At 36.7% G+C, this 22,245-nt stretch overlaps 1 non-coding gene across 1 annotated transcript; it reads left to right on the forward strand.

The window, feature by feature from the left end:
• Positions 1-5,531: 5,531 nt before the first annotated feature.
• Positions 5,532-5,602, forward strand: TRNAK-UUU (transfer RNA lysine (anticodon UUU)). Its single transcript has one exon. It is a non-coding gene; the product is annotated as a tRNA-Lys (tRNA).
• Positions 5,603-22,245: the final 16,643 nt, after the last annotated feature.

Raw genomic sequence — 22,245 nt, forward strand, 5'->3', positions numbered from 1 at the left:
TTCAGTACTTAATTGCATCATAATCCAGTTTAACTAATCATAAATCAACAATTAGCAGTTAATCTAATCTATTAAACTTTAAATTATATAATTACCGTCAGATCTTCCAGCAATTAATCGAATTCATCACACATCGGATGCCAGATCGATCAATTAAACCAAATTTAACTTAAATCGTTCGATGAATCGCAGTTTCTGTATGAAGAAATTAGGGTTTCGAAATGATTTGAGAGATGACTTGTGTAAGAAACAAAAGGACTGATAAGTGAATATATATGGAAGTTAAAGGACGAATAGTAAAATGAATGCTTACGTGGCGGATGACGTGGACTGATGGTTGGTATATGATGTGACAAGTGGAAGATGAGGTGGACAAATCTAAAGGTGTATATTGGACCGGATCTAAAGAGATGGGTTTATGTATGACACGTGTCGTTGCTGACTTAAAAAGATCTTGTTTTTGTTGGATTATTATAAGTTTACCCTCTTAACTTTAGTTTAATGCTAGATTAATACCTTATGTTTTGTGAGACAAATGAAAAGGATGTGTTTGGCCAAAATTTGCATTTTGGATAAAAAGCATAATGAGATATTTATGTTGTTATCATAACTATTATAATACAATGTATACCTAAATCTGGGTTCGGTTTTAGTTACCTCGTTATAACACTTGCAACAAGTCTTGGTGATTATCTGGGATCAACATTTACGTCTTATTTGCTCAACTTAAGTATCATAACATTATTTTACTATTTATTAAACATGATAAAAACTTAATGCACATTTATCAAAATTAAATAAAAATAAGATAACACAAATTTTACTGGAAATTAAATACCTATTATAATAATAAACAAAATTATAATAAAGTTTTGATCATTTTGGTAAATATAATTTGATTTTTAGTTTAGTGTTATTTATTTTGGGTGGCCGCGCAGCTTGTTGTCCGCTTTCATACATCTCCGTCGTAATTGGATCATTTTATTACCATTACAGTGTTAATCATCACTTGTGGCCTAGTGATAGGAAGGATTGAGTTCTCCAGTGAAGACCCAAGTTCAATCCATACCTCTGTAACTTTTTGGTTGATTATGACAATGAGTGATTTTTTAATAGGGATGGCAGTGAAACCCGAACCCGATAGGAATACCCGATACCTGGCATAATTGGGATGGGTCTTACCTTTCCCATTAGGGTATGAGACGGGTCTGGGATTATTTTTTAAATTTTTCGCGGGTCTGTGACGGGTCTGGGATTTCTAATATACCCGATTACCCGACCCGATTACCCAATAATATATGGACCCGTTTACCCAATTATATACCCGACATAATTATGTATACACACATAGTAACAATAAAAGAATGGTATTTGTGTTCAATTGTTCTTTGTGTGTCTGGAATATTAAAATTATATTATATATATATATATATATATATATATATATATATATATATATATATATATATATATATATATATATTGTATTACATCCCGTCACTCACTCATCCTCTATAAACTACGTAGATCTTTTTTTATATATTTTTTGGTATAATTTTTTCTTTTTGTTGAATTGCGTGTATCATGAAACTAGAAAAATAATTTTTTTGTGTTGTATTTTCAAAACCCGATAGAAACCCGATGGGATTTGAGTCGGACATACCCGACGGGTATTTTTAATAAACTAACGGGTATATTCGAAACCCGCGGGTATACCCGATACTCGATAGGTATTTACCCGATAAATACCCGACGGGTCTGGGACGGGTTTTATAATCGGGTCCGGGTCCGGGTCTGGGAATACCTAGACCCGTCCCAAACCCGACCCATTGTCATCCATATTTTTTAAGCTAGACCTCGTGAGATTGTTAGTTTAAGGGGGTGTTTGGGATTCCTTATTTTACCTCCTTATAACTTATAAAGAGAAATCATAACTTACAAATATGTAATTTATCAACATTTCCTATCACATAATAAAAAAATCCAAACATTTTTTTTTAACTTATCATAAGTTATAAATTATTAAAAGATAAAAGTAAGGAATCTCAAATGCCACCTAAATACTGAGCCCACATAGGTTATAATATAGCACGTGACAGTTGCTAAATAGATTTTGTTTTAATTGGATTTGTTTACAATTACCCCCTTAACCTTTGGTTTCATGCTAAAGATGCCTTATGTTTTGTGAGACAAATGAAAAGTATGTGTTTGGCCAAAATTAGCATTTTGGATAAAAAGCATAATGAGATATTTATGTTGTTATTATAGTTATTATAATACAATGTATACCTAAATCGGGTTCGGTCTTAATTACCTCATTATAATACTTGCAACAAGTTTTGGTGATTATCTAGGAACAACATTTACGTCTTATTCGCTCAACTCGAGTATCATGACATTATTTTACTATTTATTAGAAGGAAAAACATTAAAAACTTTATGAACATTTATCAAAATTAAATAAAAATAAGAAAACAAAAAATTTACAGGAAGTTAAATATAAGAATAAATAATTAAAAAAAATATAATAAAATTTTGATTATTTTGATAAATATAGCTTCATTTATTAGTTTAGTGCTATCAATCACTTTTGACCTAATGATAGGAAGATTTGGGTTCTTCAATGGAGACTCAAGTTCAATCCATACTTGTTTCACGTTTTAGTGGATTATGACAATGAATGATTTTAGCTAAACTTTGTTAGGTTGTCAGTTCGAATCCCGAGCTAACCCGAGTTTTCATCTCACCATGTGTTACGTCGGAGAGTTATGCTCTTGTGGGGGTACAACGAATGTTAAGTGACAACTATCGGTATGGTTTCTCGGGGGATCGTTCAAGCCAAACTCTGAAGCCAACATGGACCCAGTTAAGATAACGTAGTCTGGGCAGAGTGGGACAATGAAACTCTCCAGTTTGGAAAGCACGATGACCTAAACACAGGAAAACGTTGTTCTAAACAATAACTTTAGTTTAGTGATAGATTACTACCTTATTTTTTTGAGACAAATGAAAGAAATGTGTTTAGCTAAAACTAGCATTTTGGATAGAAAGGATGACAAGACAACCATTTTCGAATTTGGTCTAGGTACTGCGTATTTGTAAACAAGAATTTGTACAAGGTATTTATGTCATTATGATTGTATTTATTTTAATAATTTTCATTAGATGAGATTATAATTATGTTTGTTATGTTATTAGATCTGCATACCTTTATTTACAAAGGATATGTTTGTTATGTTATTAGATCTGCATACCTTTATTTACAAAGGATTAATTTCGTAAGATAACAAATAAGCATATTAAGGCGATTTGCATTTGGAAAATTCTCCCAGTAAGGAACTAGTGATGACCCTTTTCACGTAACAGAATCAAGTGTTAACGGTTAGTGTACACATGTTGGCATGTCAAACCCAACACAAACCCGAAATTTTTTTATTTAAACCCAAAATTGGTTGGAATCGTTTGATTATGTGAAACATCCAAACGATTTACAATGAAGTGGCAGGTAAGCGGGCAACAAGCTGCGCCGCAACCCCCTTTTGGATAGCAAACCCAAAATTGTTCAAGCACAAAAGCTTAAACACGTCTTGGGTCTAAGCATGTTGATAAGGATTCACGTAGAGATGAGCAATGTTGTGTAAAGTATCTATGTTGTACGTATTGGTACTAGTATTTGCTTTTCATGTTTTTAGTTAGGTACCATAATAGAGAGGCTTAGAAATGTTCACTTTGTGACATGTCAAGTTTGTGTATAAGTTGATTGTGCGTTGGTATACTTGACGACTTTCACTAAGCAAAAATTTGGAACATTGACACTAGCCACAAGGTAGTCAACAGCTTTTCCAAAGTGTGAGTCACACTAACCTAAGGGCCTTCACATAATAGCCTACATCGTTTAACACTTTGTTCAACAAAGCATATGTAAATGTAAGTATAATTGTAAGTGAATATGACCTTTAAGTTTGCCATGATGAGGTCGTGTGCTGACAAATTATAAGTGATACGATTCACGTTGACTATTGCAAAGTTCATAGTCAAAGTCGAAGATCATATTAAAGAATAGAATATGAGTCTTGAATTGAATCGAGCATTGAGTTACTAGTCAAAGCTCATATAAAGGATATAATCTAAAGGCGACTGATCACTGGTGTATCAAATCATCAAGACAACAATGTCGTAAAGTGTATATTTAGTAGATCGGATAAATATCTCATAAACGTCAACAAAAATTTGCAGCTAAATTATAAAAGATCTTGTCGATAGCAATCATGATAAAATCATATACACTCAACAGATACCTTAAAGAATTTCACAAGTATTAAACATAATCGCCGAATTTTTGGCAATAAGTTTAGAATTTATCAAGAATTTTTGGAAATCAAAAAGCATTCTTTATAACTATAACCTACATCTCTTGTGTAAAATTATAACCATACGTACATTGTAAGCATATTGAGTGTGCACATAATTTATAAATTAATAGCATATTGTAGGTTGTTCTAGGTTTGTTAAGGATCAATATATTTCTAACTGTTGGTTTAACTCTGTAAAACCAACATTATTAATTTTATGATCTTTTTTATAAATACAAAATTAAACATGAAAACTATTGTCTCAACGTCTCAACCTCCCATTCCCAAAATCTGTTCTACTTAAATGGCTTTCGATTTCACTCATGTTTAGAACCTGGCGTTCCAGATTGTTGCTCGTTTGTCTTCTATTTTGATGTAAAAGAATATACACATATTTTAATGTGATGTTGACACATCTTGGCATAACATTTACAAATTAAAGTTACTTTTATATTAAAAGCCCTAATAAAATGAAATAAAAATAAATGAATAGATCAATACGAGAACTCTTTTAGGTTCAAACGAGCCTGACTCGTTTAGTAAAAAGTGACAAATGACTCGCCCAAAAGAAAACGACTAACCAAAACATAGAATAAATTTGATCTCATAAATTAGCATTAGATTTGTGTAGCTGTCATGTTTAATATTCATAAGTCATAACCTATATACCAAGGAAAGATAATGTGCAGCTGGGCACATAAGTTAAAACCCCTGTCGGGTCAATATCACGTTCTAAACAGCCCATCACTTTACAATATCCTCAACCATATATAAATTAATACATATGTTTGCATATGCTCAACAAGACAACAACAATATCTAACAAAAATAGATATATATATATATACATACATACAATAATAAAAAAGTATCAGTGTCTCCATAAACTCTATCACATCATAATATTCCTCATTAATCCCTGGCTCATCATCATCACCGCTATGACCGCTCCACTGTCCTAAGACACCTCAACATCTTGCAGCCGTATTTTTCTTGTGTTGTTTACTCATTTATTTATCTTCAATGTTATTGTGAATTACAGGAACGGATTAGAAAAGAACTGAGACATGTTATTATTAGAAAGAAGAAGTCAATATCATGGAAAATAATCACATACTGTTGCAATAACATTAATCTTGGAGATCAACTTATTCAAAAATATGAACTATTAAGTCATCAGCCGTTCTAGCTCAGTGTAGAGCGCGTGGCTTTTAACCACGTGGTCGTGGGTTTGAGTCCCACGGATGGCGTTTCTTTTTGTTTATTTTTATTTTAAGTACCTTTTTACTCAAACAACTATTGTCTGGTTTTCCCACGAAATCTTGTACTTTCACTAACGACTGAGCGAGAGTCCTTTTGAGTTGTGACCTTGTACATAGTAGAGCATAAATCATAATGGCATTGTTCGGTATCACTCGTATAGCGTTAATCGTGCACGCTAATGTGTGAACAAATGCATAATTATGCAAACACTTTTCTGACAAACAAGCTTTGATATGCTACCAAAAACATGACATCCCCATTACGGTTCGTTTACAACGTACAATATTGGTTAAATACTCTGGACTCAAGTTTCGAACCCACAACCACCGTCATTGTTCATAACATAAAAAACACGTGGAGTTCATAATCTTGAAAAAAAAATACATACACGTACTAGAAAACTTATCATTTCTAAGACAAACTCAAAACGTGTTTTGGCTCGGCATTCTGAGTTCCTCTGATGACACATTTCTATTATCCTCGCGTAAGCCAGTCACCATCTCTTTAACCATACCAATAATAAGATGAAATATACGTAACTTGACTAGACCACGTCTAGGCGGAACCCTTCCGCTCGGTTTCTTCATGGTCGGCTCTTTCGTCATGTGGCTTTTTGTAGCAAAATAATCAAATGTGTTGAATGAAGATAATGCTAGTGAGATTATCACACACATACACACACACACACAAAATTATATACAGTGTCTTGAGTAGTTGAGTACTTTCTTAGAAGACACGGGATGACGTCATGTATGATAAGTTGATAACTACTTGCCAAACCAAGTAACCATGAATAGAAGTCGTGTGTGAAAATGTGAATAATGTGATAATTGAAACATGAATAGAATGAAAAGTCAAGTCACTTGAAATTGTCTACTAAAAAGAAACAAATAGTCACTTGATATCCAAATAGGTGATCCAGGTGGAGATTTCATATCCAAATGGGTCAACATTTTGACCCGAGATGTTACCTTTGATAAAGACTTTGAATGGTCTACCACCCATAATGTTTCCTTTGAAAGGGACTTTGAAACATGAGTAACATGGGACCCCCAGACAAACAAATGTCTGGTTCCTAAAAACAGCTACCAAACCATAGTAAATCAAGACATGAGTGATTTGATAATAGTACTTTGATCACATTGTGTCTATTGATTAAGTTATTGAGTCTATTATGCGAGTCAAGATCTTTCAAATCGCATCCAACAATGATGAAACCAGGGTCCAGTCTTTAATAATGTGGCCAACGAATTTCGTAGTTTTAGTTATAGTTATAGTTGTCGCGTATCATATGCATTCGTATAAGTAAGGGGGCGTTTGCGATCGCTTATCAAAAATGGATTTGAGAAGAGATTGTCTATACAAGGTTTTTATTGGATTATTTGTTAGTAAAATATGATGTTTTAAATAAGTAGTTTAAGACTTAATTATTACGAATTATTCAAATGTTATGATACCAAGTATAATGTTAAGGACCAAATATTTAAATGTCAAATTGCTTTGATTGTGCTTAACGCTTGGGTTGATGGGCTTGTTACGGACTTTATCTGCCACAGTCTCAATAGGAAAGGAGGCGTACATGCCTAGTTGTGTTTGCACAACGCACGCATCGATGGTAGCCAGTTGTTGTTGCTCGCTTAATGAGTTCAAGACATGACGAAGTCAACATGCCTTATCATAAGTGGACAGTGTTACTGGTATTCAGACGCAACACGAAGTCTAATAAGAACTCTTAAATGGTGGATTTTATGGATGTAATGGGTTGGGTGACGTGTGAATTAGGATATTAATTTTGTAAATAATAGTTAACATCTACAAGCTAAGAATTACCTAGAACTAGGTATAAGTGTATAAGTATTAAAATCCTTGTGTGAGCCGATCTAACTCATCCATGTGGGTTCACAAAAAAAGTAACCAGTTAGCTTTTTATGTTTGATGTTCTGTCTCATAACATTTGTGTCAATTTTCTATTATAAGTTCGTTTTTTATCCTTTGATCTCATAATATGTGTCATTTTTTTATTATAAGGTCGTTTTGTTACTGCATAAATCTCATATTCTTTTTCTTTAATGGTCAAAACAACTATTGTTGAATCAAAAAGACTATTCTTTTATCAAGACAAATGCATAGAATAGTATCTTTATCCCAAACATTTACTGTTGTAGTGGAGGACTTCACACTATTTTGAGACATGCTCATATCAATTAGAATTTTTCTTGTACGTGTTATCACTATACATGTTCTAATGGGTCCATTTGTTGTCAAAGAACTTTGTCGAATTGTTCCAGATGTGACACTTGCATATGATAACCCAACAAATTTAATACATTTAATTAATCTACTAATCACTAAATATAACAACGCTTATATGTTATAATCGTTATATGTGGTGTAAATGTGTAATGACTTGAGGCTAAGCATGGTAAACCGTCCGCTGAGCTTGGGTGACAGTCAAAATGGGATCAATATCAATTTGATCCGGAACAAATCAGGTTTTAATCAAAAAGGACTCATACTGAAATGAGTTGTTTTAGAAGAAAAAAAATGTCAAAATTGGTTCACTTTTGTATTTGTATAAGGGGATGACGATGGTGTCACATGAACAGTAGTGAGGGCAGTCTTGGTGGTGGTGCAGATGGCCGGTGTGGCGATGGTAACGTTGGCGAATGGTAATGATTACAGTGGTGGAGGCCCGATGAGGTGGTGGTGGTTGCGGTGGTGGAAACTTGTATTTTAGAGCATTCTCATCCCTTCCACCATCTCTGTCTTTTTAATTACACTAAAAACACTATGTTTGTTTTTTTATTTTTAATTAAGTAATATTTTTTTATACATTTATCATTACAGTTTCTTTCTTTTTCACTCACAACTTTCAAAAAATATTAAAAATTTATAGAGTGCCACATAAAAATTTCAAATATATTGAAAAATCAATACACTTTCTCTCTCATCTACTCACAACACACTAAACCACACCTTAGATTATAAAAACCTCACTCTCATTATTTGATGGATTGAATGTCAATGCTCTTACTCTTAAGTTGTAACAATGGATCCAAATAAAATATACAAATAATCTTTTAACAGATCATTTATAACTCATTTCATAAATAAAAATATGTTATAGCAAACTCCAAATAAAAATAATACAGGTCTTTTACTAATTAGTTCAAAGAAAACGAACTCTTCATGAGGTCACAACATTCTTCTTAGACTATGTGTTGTGGATGATGGTTTATTAATGAAAAGTAATGTCACGTCATCGCTATGTAGACGGTGGGCATTAACTAACTAACTAACTAACCTATCACCAAAATCCGTGATGATAAAACTAAAACACAATCCCACACATTGAAGCCCCTTGTCTCGTTAATTTGTTGACGCCTAAAGGGGCATTCTTGTGTTTGGCACACCCACCATAGGCTAAGGGGTATACACCCCTCAACACCATTCCTCTCGTTCGTTACGTCAGCTTTCCCACATCTTTCAACATCACTCTTCAACCTATGGTAGACACCCTTAAACACTATTCATCATCATTCTCCATTTCTTATATTTATTTTTTATTTAAACAATTTTTATATTTGAAATTATGATATTTATTAAAATAAATTAAAATGCATAAATTAAAAAAGTGGAAACGGTTATGTTTCGATCAACAATTAACAAAGTAATTTTGTGATCAAATTCGTATGTGAGGTAGAGTGCTTGATCAAAATAGGATGAACACAATGATCTGATTTCGAGGGAAAAAGCCCTTGATCGTGAGGATCTCCGGCACAAAAAAACCCCGGACGGTGAAAACTATCACCGTCTCTTTTATTAATAACAAAAAGGGTGATTATAAGTGGTGGAGCTGATAGTAGATCGTATACTAAGTGTTACAATGAGTGTTGATAGCTAAGTAAGTGAAGTGTGTGTTCTAATCGATCATATCAGCTCGTTTAAATAGTCAAAAGTACACAACTGAAATTCCAAGAAATCCGGAATAAACCCTAGACTAGGTCCTATATTATTCGTTGCTTCCCACGTTCGAGTTGACGAAGCCGTTACAAACCCACGTTCTTATAATCACATTAAACACGTGATCTAATCTGCAAAACAAACAAAAATAATAAAGGACAATTAAATTAGTCAAATATAATCCTCAGAATATTTGCATCGGCATGATAGGTCGAAATCCTTGAATCAAGTTCAATCACGAGGATAAAAAATCTGCTCCCAACAGGTTACATTAAACTAAAACCATTCGTCAAAAGCTAAAACTGCACCTTGCGTTACCTCCAGAGTAAAGTTGGGATCCATTTTGGGTTAAAATGTATTTGAGATTGGTTGGAATTTAGAAGAGTAAAATGGTAAAAATATGTTAAAATGAGTTTAAAATAGGTTAATGTAATATATATATATATATAATTACAATTTCTTTAAAAAAAATCGACCGTTTGCAACGGTCACAAAAGGTAAGCCAAATGCCCACTGAGCCATGGTCAGTGAGGTCAGGTCACACATGACCAACATTAAAAGGGAGGGCGGTTGCGTGAAACTGGTGGGGAGAATTGACCAAGTGGCTGTCACCAAAGATCAGTGGGGGTTGTCCACTAGTGTATATGAAACTAGGTTAGAACCCGTGTGATACACGTGTTAGTAAAATATATATAATTAAAAAACAAAACAAAAACACATGTAGTACATAGGGTAATAATAAAACAAAAACAATAAAAAATGATAATCTAAACAATTACAAACATTTTTGTTAATATCATAAAATTACCAATAGCATACACGTAATAGAAATTAGTGTTTTGTAGTAGTTAACAAACATTACAAAACTTTAAAATTTCTATTTGTAAGATTTCATGGAGACTAAATATATCTAAGCCATGTTGTATAAAGTTATATAAAAATCTGAATAGAACTCTTTAATTTCAAATCAAAGTTATTAAATTTGAAAAGTCTCATTTCATACATTGGATTTAATCAAAGAACCAACAGGATATAATTAATTTATCGAAACCCATGTTTTTACCAACGAATCTCTTATGAATGCTTTAATTTCATGTTGCATTCGATAAATTGATACCCAGTTGATGAATATTGATTGAAACATGTAAAAAGATAAAATCAAACAAACCTTATAATTTTAATGTAGAAGACGAATTCAAAAGAAGAAGACGATTTTAATTTAATATGTATAGTCTATTCGCATTTATACTTTGAATTAGGGTATACTCATTATAGAATTAGGGTTGAGGATTGTTGGGTGTAAACTTTCTATCCTCAGGATGAGCTACGATTCAAGGATTTTGAGCTATCCTGTCAACGCTAATATTCCGAGGATGAGGTTTGACTAATTCAATTGTCCTATATTATTTTTCTTTGTTTTGCAGATAAGATCACGTGTTAAATATGCTGATATGAACGTGGACTTACAACGGCTAGTGCTTGAACTTCGTCAAATGGAACGTGGGCAAGCAACGGATTATTGAAGAAATAGTCTAGGGTTTCCGGATTATTCGGGATAACAGTTGTAACCTTATCTTATATAAACGAGCTAATAATATCACTAGAACACACACTCTCACGACTTAGCTTACTAGCAAACAATGTAACACATAGCTTACGATCACTTATCAGCTCCACCACTTGTTATCACCATTTTTTACTGTTAATAATATTGACGGTGATAGTTTTCACCGTCTGGGGGTTTTTTGTGCCGGAGATTATTATAATCAAGTACCAATTCGACTAAAGATTACATTGTCAATCTTTGACCGGAGCAATTCGACCAAAGATTACGTTGATAATTTTTGACCGAGACAAGATTATCATAATCAAGGGTTTTTTTCCCTCGTGATCATATCTCTGTGTTCATTCATTTTACCATCAAGCACTCCTCCTCACGCACTAATTTGATCAAAAGTTAGTTCGTTAATTTTTGACCGAAACAATTTGGCGCCCACCGTGGGGCAATCGGTGCTTTTATCATTATCAACTCTCAAACTAGACCCTACTTTCAATATCCACAACATGTCTTCCCAACCAAAGATTGTTTCTTCTTCTGCCGCAGCCTCAGATTCCTCCGGGAAGCCTTCCATGCCTCCTCCTCCTTCTGCTGCTGTTATTCCGAAGAAACCGAACAACACTCAAAAGAAAGTTGCTACTCCCGTGTTCCCAAGAGCAAGACCATCTCCCTAGGATCCCATTATGGTGTCCAACAATGACCTTCTATCTATGTATAGACGGTTACAGGAACAGATGGATCGCCAGAACAAGACCAACCAGATGCTGGTGAAGGAACTGGAAGATTTCAGGAAGGCCAAACAGCCGGTGGAAGAATTTACACCACTAATCCCGAGATCTCTGGATTTCACTCTTTCAGGATCTTCAAGATTAATGCATCCTGAACCAGCCATGGCGTACAATCCCGGATCCTCATCTTTCCAACAGTCTGGATCCTCAGGATTGTTCCACCAGGCGTTATCCTCAGGTCCTTATCAGCAGGCGTTATTCTCAGGATTATCGCAGCACGGAGGACCCACAGGATCGTTCCAGCAGTCCGGATCCTCAGGATTGTTTCACCAGATAGGATCCTCACGCCCTTATCAGTAGTTGGTATCCTCAGGATTACAGCAACAAGCGGGACTCTCAGGATTGCCTCCATCAGGGTCCTTCAATCCTCAGCAACCATTTGCTCAGACTCAGCAGTTTGCAGGGTCCTCTGAGATGCACCAGGGAGACTTCATCCTGATGCAGGCTAACACTTCGACCACTCCATTTATCACTCCAGGAAATACTATGTTTGGGAATGCCAGCTACAACACCCAAACTATTCCTCAGAATATCAATCAGGGTAACACTTTCAATACAATTCCTTTTAATGCTAATCAAGGATTTTTGCAGGATGCAGGCATAAGTTCAAGTTTAGCCCGAGAATTACAGAAGCTTAAGGACATGATATCAAATGTTCATGGTGTTACCCGTCCTATAGCTGAAGTTCCCACTGATAGTCACAGAATATCCCGATTTGTGCCATCAATTGGTGACGTACAGATCCCAAAACGGTTTCAAACTCCAAATATGAAACTGTACGATGGTTCAACGGATCCCGAGGAACACGTCGCACAGTATAGAGAGCGTATGGAGATTAACCCAATCCCTATGGAAATCAAGGAAGCATGTCTTTGCAAGGGATTTGGGTCTACCTTGACTGGAGCAACCATGAAATGGCTACTGAGTATTCCTCCTAATACTATCACTTCTTTTTCTCATTTAATTAACTTGTTCAATAACCAGTTTTCTTGCAGTAGAACATTTGAGAAAATGACAGGTGATCTTTACAGGGTTACCCAAAATCCTGGGGAATCCTTGAGAGATTTTATTACCAGGTTTAGCATGGAGTTGTTGGAAATTCCAAATCTAAACCCGGCTTCAGCAGTGGAAGCTCTTAAGTTGGGGTTAGAAAAAGGCTCCTCTTTCTATGATGATCTTGTTATGACTCCATGCAGGTCATTAGATGAAGCAAGAAGCAGAGCTCTGAGGTATGACCAGACGAACAGGAAGGCCGAATCCCCAGGAAAATCATATCGGTCAAAACCTTACTACAAGCCTGATAATCCCAAGATCAATGCAGTAGATGATAAGGATAATGAAGAATATCCTAAAGTTTCTGAATATAGTTTTTCTATTGATATTGGTGGATTAATGTGTGCCATGCAGGATTTAGGTGAAAAAGCCAGGTGGCCAAAGAAGGTGGAAAAACAAGGAGTCTACAAAGACAAATCAAAGTGGTGTGCCTTCCACGAAGACTTTGGGCACTTGACTGATGATTGCATTTCTCTCAGAAGGGAGATTAGCTATCTTCTCAGCAAAGGCCACTTGAAAGAGCTACTTGGCAGGAAAAAGGGAAGAGAGCAGAATCCTGAAAAAGTTCCTGAGAAGCCGACTTCCCCAACGGATGCAAAAACAATTATGTTCATATCCGGAGGATCCGACATATGTGGAACCTCTTACTCTGCTGCAAAAAGAAATGCTGACCAAAAAAAGCTAGAAGTGGTTGACAGACCAACAAAGACATCCATTCTCACTCAAGCAAAGACCATAACCTTTGATGAAAGCGACAGAGTCCATATTCAGGATCCTCACCATGATAGTTTGGTAATAACATTATATGTGGCTAACCATTATGTGCGCAGGATCCTCATAAATGGTGGAAGTTCTGTCAACATTATTCAACTAGATGTGCTGAGAAAGATGAACATTCCTGAGGATGAGATTATCCCCAGCTCCTCAGTACTGGTTGGATTTAGCGGAGAAACTAAGAATACTATTGGGGATATCAAGCTCCCAATATATTTCTAAGGGGTAAATAAAATGCAAAAATTTTGTGTTATTTACTGTTTATCTTGTTGCAATATTATATTAGGCAGGCCCTGGATACACGACATGGAAGCAGTCCCCTCCACTTACCACCAATGTGTGAAACTCCCAAGTCCGTGGGGAGTTATCAAAATCATCAGCGATCAACAAGACGCAAAGAATTGCTACACATCCTCTATGAAGTGTACTCCCAAACCCCAGCAGGCGTAGCAATTACAGAAATTAGCACGGGGCGTAATGGAGGCCAGGGAATAAGAAATCAAAGAAGTACTTCCTTATCCCGAGGATCCTGAAGTCAAAGTGCTGATGGGAACCAGCATTCCTGAGGATATTGAGTCAAAATTGCTCGATTTTCTCAAGTCAAGACTGTCAACATTCGCGTGGAAACATGAAAATATGACAGGTATTTCCAAAGATATTATAAAAATAAACTTGGAATTGATAATTCTTTCAGGCCAATCCATCAAAAGAGAAGAAAGTTTGCACATGAGAGAAACATAATTATCCAAGAAGAAGTTGAAAGACTTTTGAAGGCAAATATGATCAGGGAAGTTCAATATCCCCGATGGTTAGCAAATGTAATAGTTGTGCAGAAAAAGAATGGAAAATGGAGAGTTTGTGTGGATTTCACATACTTGAATAAGGCTTGTCCTAAAGATCCATTCCCTCTACCACACATCGATTCAATGGTAGATGCTACAGCCGGCCACGAGATGCTGACGTTTATGGACGCATCCACAGGATTTCAGCAAATCCAGATGGAACCCTTAGATCAAGAAGACACAGCTTTCATGACTCCCACAGGTATTTATTGTTATATTGCTATGCCCTTTGGACTTAGAAATGCAGGTGCAACCTATCATAGGTTAGTCAACATGATGTTCAAAGAGCAACTGGGGGACACGATGGAAGTCTATATTGATGATATGGTGGTGAAGTCCAAGAAAGCTGAGGATCACCTCCAGGATCTCAAGACTGCATTTGATATCCTCGACAAATATAACATGAAGCTGAACCCTGCAAAGTGCCATTTCGGAGTGAAGGCTGTCAAATTCTTCTGATACATGGTCACCAAAAGGGGGATAGAGGCGAGTCCAGAGCAGATACAAGCTATCCTGAACCTGAAATCCCCAGCATCAGTAAAAGATGGTCAAAGACTGACCGGCAGGTTAACAGCACTCAACAGATTCATATCCAAATCCTCCGAAAAGTGCAAGGAATTTTATGATATCCTGAGGAAAAACAAAAGGTTCGAATGGACCAGTAAGCATGAGGAGGCTTTAATGTCCTTAAAAGCTTATCTCTCCTCTGCTCCTCTACTGGTAAAACCCGAAGAAGGTGAATCCCTATCTCTATATCTAGCTGTATCAAATAATGCTGTAAGTGTAGTTTTGGCTAAGGATATCGAAGGTCAACAACATCCCATATATTATGTAAGTAAAAGTCTTTTGGATGCTGAAACCAAGTATTCTTATCTTGAGAAATTAATTTTAGCACTTATTATGGCATCCGATAAACTTAGACATTATTTTGAAACTCATCCTATTCTTGTTAAAACTAATTACCCTATTAAGTCTGTTTTGAGGAAACCAGAAATGTCAGGTAGGATGGCAAAATGGGCTGTAAAGCTGAGTGCATATGATATAGCATATGAACCCAGGACTGCCATCAAATCCCAGGCATTAGCAGACTTTGTGGCTGATTTCACCAGTGAACTTAAAGAAGAAGCAGACTTGGAAGTCCAACATCTGGAAGAAACCAAAGATAATTGGACTCTATACACTGATGGTGCTTCAATGTTAGAGGAACAGGTCTCGGGATCCTGCTGAAATCGCCATAGGGGGACATTATACCTCAATCCATATCCTGCGGATTCCAAGCCACAAACAATGAGGCAGAATATGAAGCTTTGATAGCAGGATTACAACTAGCAATCGACATGAAAATCAGATTTATTCAAGTACATGTTGATTCATTATTATTAACTAATCATTTTAATGGTTCATATACTGTTAGAGGAGAAAAACTGATGAAATATTTAGAGCTAGTCAAAAAACTAGCAAAATGTTTCGAAATGTTTGATATTTCACAGGTACCTAGAGAAGAGAATGTTGAAGCAGCCGCCCTAGCATACTTAGCTTCATCCTTCAGAATACCGGAAGGTGTCAAGATTCCCATCATACACATCCTGAGCCCAGCAATAGAAGAGCAAGGTGTCAATGAAATATTAGAAGATGATGAAGATATGAGAGCCAAGGATCCCGAGGATAATGAAAATTCTTGGATTATCCCAATCCGGAGATATATTCAGGATGGGTTATCCCCAAGGAAACCCAAGAGCTTTTCGCACAAAGGTAATCCCATATGCTATAATGAATGATATATTATACAGAAAATCTCTTGCAGGACCATATCTTAGGTGCTTGGAGAAGACAGAAGCTCAAGAAGTTCTTCAGGATATCCATGAAGGAGATTGTTGGAATCACACTGGGGGCAGAGCACTATTCTCCAAAATCCTGAGGACCGGATATTTTTAGCCAACGATAAAGAGAGATGCTATGAGTTATTCCCAGAAATGTGATACATGTCAGAGACATAGCAACATTCTCCACCAGCCAGCAGAACCCTTGTATCCTATTATATCCTCTTGGCCTTTCATGAAGTGGGGTATGGATATAGTGGGAAAGCTACCAAGAGCTCCGGGAGGAAAAGTCTTCATGCTGGCAATGACATTATTTCTCAAAGTGGATTAAGGCTGAGTCTTTGTTCAAGTCAGAGAGAAAGAAGTTATCTCATTCATCAAGCGCAATATTCTGACAAGATTTGGAATCCCGGAAGAGATAGTATGTGACAATGGCTCGCAGTTCATCGGCAAGAGAACCACCAACTTCTGTGCCAGTTGGGGAATCAAAATGATCACTTCAACACCTGTCCATCCTCAGGCTAACGGACAGGCCGAGTCAAGCAACAAAATCATTATCAATAACCTGAAGAAAAAGTTGGGGTCTAAGAAAGGAAAGTGGGCGAGGAACTACCCTTTGTTCTTTGGGCAGACAGGACCACTTCAAAGAATGCTACTGGTCAGACTCCTTTCTTATTGGTGTTTGGAGCTGAAGCAGTTATCCCCACAGAGATGGTTATCCCTACAGCTAGAGTCAGTCATCAAAATTCTGAAGATAACACTCAAAGTCTACTTGAAGATTTAGATGTCGTAGAAGAACTCAGGGATTTAGCAAAGATCAGAATGGCCTCATATCAACAGAAGATAGCAAAGTCCTACAACAAAAATATCAGGGTTCGTAGATTTTAAGAAGGGGATTTGGTTCTCTGAAAAGCCTTTCAGAATACTACAAATCCTGTAGATGGAAAGCTTGCACCAAAGTGGGAAGGTCCTTACTTGATAGATTCGAAAGCAGGAAAGGGGGCATACAGATTGTCCACTTTGGATGGTGACTTACTACCAAGGGCTTGGAACGCTATCCACCTCAAAAAATATTTTATGTAAGATTTCTATCCCGAGGATAATTTAACAGTAATGTTAAACAACTAAGGTACGTATTCTAATTTATGTTTTTATTTTTCAACATTATTATTCTTCTATCCTGGTACTGACTTAAGTAACGGAGGGGTGTTTGCAAGGCTAACACCCACCCCTCACTTAGAGTTGACTGTTTTGTAGCTTGAAGATATGTGGTATCCCCACATGGAATGGAGTCAATTTGGGCCTTGTCGCCAGTATATATAGGCCTTGTCGCCAGTTTATTTCTAAGGTTTAAGAGGTTTTCACCTCTTCTTAAGGGCCTTGTCGCCAGTTGGCCTTTGTCGCCAGTTAAGGTATTATTCAGTACTTTCTAAGGTTTAAGGTGTTTTCACCTCTTATTAAGATCGCCTGTAGCGCACATTTATTCGGCCGTAGTTTGAGAGACGGGGCCAACACATGAAATATAGTGACTTGTTACCTCGTTATCCTCAGCTGTTGGTTTGAATCTCAAGTTTATGGTAGACGTACCATTTCCTAAGGTTTAAGGGGTTTTCACCTCTTCTCAAGGGCCATGTCGCCAGTTTAATCCTAAGGTTTAAGGGGTTTTCACCTCTTCTCAAGGGCCATGTCGCCAGTTTAATCCTAAGGTTTAAGGGGTTTTCACCTCTTCTCAAGGGCCTTGTCGCCAGTTTAGGCCTTGTCGCCAGTATATTTGGGCCTTGTCGCCAGAATTTCTGAAATTATTCTCAGGATAATATTGCAGGATATCCTTATGATTAGAAGAACAACCTGAGAAGTAATCTTGTTAACAAGGACGAAGTGGTCTATACCTTATCAAAGTTGATTACTAAATAATTCTGGAAATAAAAGGTTTGGGCTTCGTCCTGAACCAGGATCCCTCCACCCAAACCGTTATCCTAAGCATACTACATTATCCTTACATAACCAGAATAAAAATTGTCCAAACAACCATCAAAAGCACATAAAAACCACTTGAAAACCATGCCTAAACCTTATCACCTTCAACCTGGTCGCCCTCCTTCTTCTCCGACTCCGTCACCTCACCAGCCTTGGTTTCCTTCACCTCTTCACTAGCACCAGCCTCCTTGACCACCTCAGAAGTGCCCGCCACATCATATTCCTTAATCTTCTCACCCCTCAGCATCTTCAGCTTCTTCCTCCAAGCCACAGAGTTCCAGGAATCCATCGTGTAGCCTTTCGCTTGAACTTCCTCTGACATCTTGAGCATCGACTCCAGGATACTGGTGGCTGCACACTTCTTGGCCTCTTCGAGGAACTCAGTCTTCTCCAACTCAAATGAGGCTCTGAGATACAAAATCTCTTTATCCTTCTTTTTGAGTAGCTTATCCTTGATGTCAGCAGCATGCAGAAGATCAGCAACCTTAGCCTCAGCATCTTTTTGAGCCAACTCAGCATCCTGGGATCTCTGACGGTAACCTTCAGTTTTCTGTTATCCCCGAATTAACATAAGTTTTCTGCAGTTTACTATTTTTCAGGATAAACGAAAGTACTTACTGTCCCAAGATAGTTGGCAAGAGCTTGCAGCTTCTCCACAGCGTCAGTAGTGCTCATATCGGCAAAGGGCTCGGTCTCAGAGAAAGTAGTGGCTTTCCTCTTCTTCTATGCAGCGCTTTTCTGACGGGTCGTCGGAACTCTCACTATCGGAGAAGCGGTCTTGGAGTGTTCTTGCTTTACCACGATCCTATCCTCAATGAGATCGTTCAGATCAACTAAGCTGAAAGAAGACTTTGGCTTCGGCATCCCTATACAACAATTTATCAAGTTATTCCCAAGAAAGTAAAATCCTAAGGATTTCATGAAAAACCCAAAAAACTTACCAGAAGACATGCTCTCATCAGACTTTGCAGCAGTTACACTTGTTTCTCCCGTTTCTTCTTCTAACCAGAACTCCCTATCCTTTGGTGGAATCTTAAACAACGCCTTAAGCCTTCTATTTGTATCCTTCCTATACTTTTACCAAATCCTCAAACACAACTGCCAACAAAGAAACCATATTAACACAAAACATTTGCAAAAGAAATTCTATCCTAAAGATTTCCTACCCTTGTGAACCCATTTAATAGGCAAGTTCATTCCATCGGGAATAGAGTCACGACGGATGAAAAAGAATTTTTTCTTCCAGTCAGGGTCACTAATGGACACCTTGGGAACCATGTAAAGACGGCTGGATTTGGATTGAAAGCAGTAGCGGAAAGACCCGTGTGTACGGAGGTTATAGGTGGCAGCTATCTCAGGTATACCAATCGACAACCCATGGGTTTTATTCAATCGATCTACGGTGGCCAAGACTCTCCACACCATCGGCATGACTTGGGAGTAAGAGAATCCAGTAACGTCAAAGAACTCCTTGATAAGCGGGGAAAACGGATATGAAAGACCAATCGAAAAGGGGTAATGAAAAAAGCAAATCCAGGTTTTGGAGGAAAAGTCAGCCTTGACTTTGGGATCATAGGGCCTAATAATAGCTTCAGCAGGTAGTAAACCCGAGTCTTTTAGAAATCTAATATCTAGATCTCTAAAAAAACACTGGTCTTCATCGGTGGCCGGAATGTGAGCTTGATCGACAAAATCGTCCGAGGTTGTGAAAGAGAAAGGATTGGGCGCTCGAGGGGTTCTCTTCCTCATTTTCGCTCGGATCGGAAGAAAAATTTCAAGAAATTAAAAAAGACGAGAGAGAGGAACTGACCTGACTATGAACCGGTGGAGGAAGTATTATTTTGAGATTGGGAAATGGTTTGATTATAACTTGGAAAGTTGGTTATAGGGTTTCCTCAATCCGCGTGCGTGTCCTTTCAGTTGGCAAAAGATATTTTATTTTTCAAAATTTGAAATTTTTACAGCTATCACGCATTATCTGTAAAAATTGGGGGCAATTGTTGGGTGTAAATTTTCTATCCTCAGGATGAGCTACGATTCAAGGATTTTGAGCTATCCCGTCAACGCTAATATTCCGAGGATGAGGTTTGACTAATTCAATTGTCCTATATTATTTTTCTTTGTTTTGCAAATAAGATCACGTGTTAAATATGCTAATATGAACGTGGATTTACAACGACTAGTTCTTGAACTTCGTCAAATGGAACGTGGGCAAGCAACGGATTATTGAAGAAATAGTCTAGGGTTTCCGGATTATTCGGGATAACAGTTATAACCTTATCTTATATAAACGAGCTGATAATATCACTAGAACACACACTCTCACGACTTAGCTTACTAGCAAACACTGTAACACATAGCTTACGATCACTTATCAGCTCCACCACTTGTAATCACCATTTTTTACTATTAATAATATTGACGGTGATAGTTTTCACCGTCCGGGGGTTTTTTGTGCCGGAGATTATTATAATCAAGTACCAATTCGACCAAAGATTACATTGTCAATCTTTGACCGGAGCAATTCAACCAAAGATTACGTTGATAATTTTTAACCGAGACAAGATTATCATAATCAAGGGTTTTTTTTTCCCTCGTGATCATATCTCTGTGTTCATTCATTTTACCATCAAGCACTCCTCCTCACGCACTAATTTGATCAAAAGTTAGTTCGTTAATTTTTGACCGAAACAAGGATTACATAGAATTGTTAGGATTAAGTATGAATGATGGAAATGGAATTGCCTTTGATATAGTTTGGTTGTTTATCGAACCCGATATATGTGAATTCAAATTTAACTTTAATGAAAATGAAAAAATAAAAAAAATGCCAAAATGCCATGTGGCAATTTAAAGAGATTTGATGAAAAGTATTTTAATGAAAAGAAAAAAATTAAAAAAAAATTGCAAAAATGTCATGCGACAATTTGAAGAGATTTGATGTAAAGTATTTTAATTAAAAGAAAAAAATTAAATAAAATGCCAAATGTCGTGTGACAATTTAAAAAGATTTGATAAAAAGTATTTAATAAAAATGAAAAAAATGACAAAATTCCATGTGGCAATTATAAGATATTTGATGAAAAGTATGAGGATATGGTTGCTCGAAAATCCACTCTTTTATTATATAGGTTGATAGATGGTGGCAAAAAATGACGACCCCTACCACATCATAGTTAATGTTTTGAAACCCGGACCAGACCGGCCGGTCCGACCGAGGCCCGGTACAAACACCGGTCCGGTTCAGGTATTTAGCCCGTTTTTGAAAAACCTGGCCGGTTCTTGCGGTTCACGGTCGGGCCGGACCCGGTGAACCGCCTGGTGAGCCGGTAAACTGTAATAAATATGATATTTGAACCGGTGATGCAAAAATCAAACAAATTTTGGCCGAAATTACGGCCACTGTACATCTGAGACTCTAGAAATAAACAGAGGAAGATGAAGATGGATTTAGGGTGAGACGAAGATGAACATGTAGATGATGAGATGAGATAAAGTTTGGACTCATGGAGAGTAAGAAGATGACAACGCCTTTTAGGTTAAAACCAATTTGTGTATTTATATTGTGAGTAATAAAGGAGGTTGTGGGTGGCTGGCTTTCGTGACAGCTTTCTTCCATTTTTAACCTTTTACTTATTTATTTATAACTCGGCTATTGACCCGTGTACGACACGGGTGAAAATATATAAATCGTGTAACAATCACAAGTAAATTTAAATGACAAGATAGTTTATGATATATATTTGTTGTGACTGAAAGTTAATAATACTAGTACCAAAATAAACGATTATTAAACATAGTTTTCAACCAAATTAGCATTCAATTTACAATGCTTAGAAACAAAATTAAAACTTC

This window comes from Bidens hawaiensis, unplaced genomic scaffold (genome assembly GCF_021521415.1).
Source record: "Bidens hawaiensis isolate Kalapana, Puna unplaced genomic scaffold, B.hawaiensis_p1.1 tig00035918_1, whole genome shotgun sequence".
NCBI lineage: Eukaryota > Viridiplantae > Streptophyta > Magnoliopsida > Asterales > Asteraceae > Bidens > Bidens hawaiensis.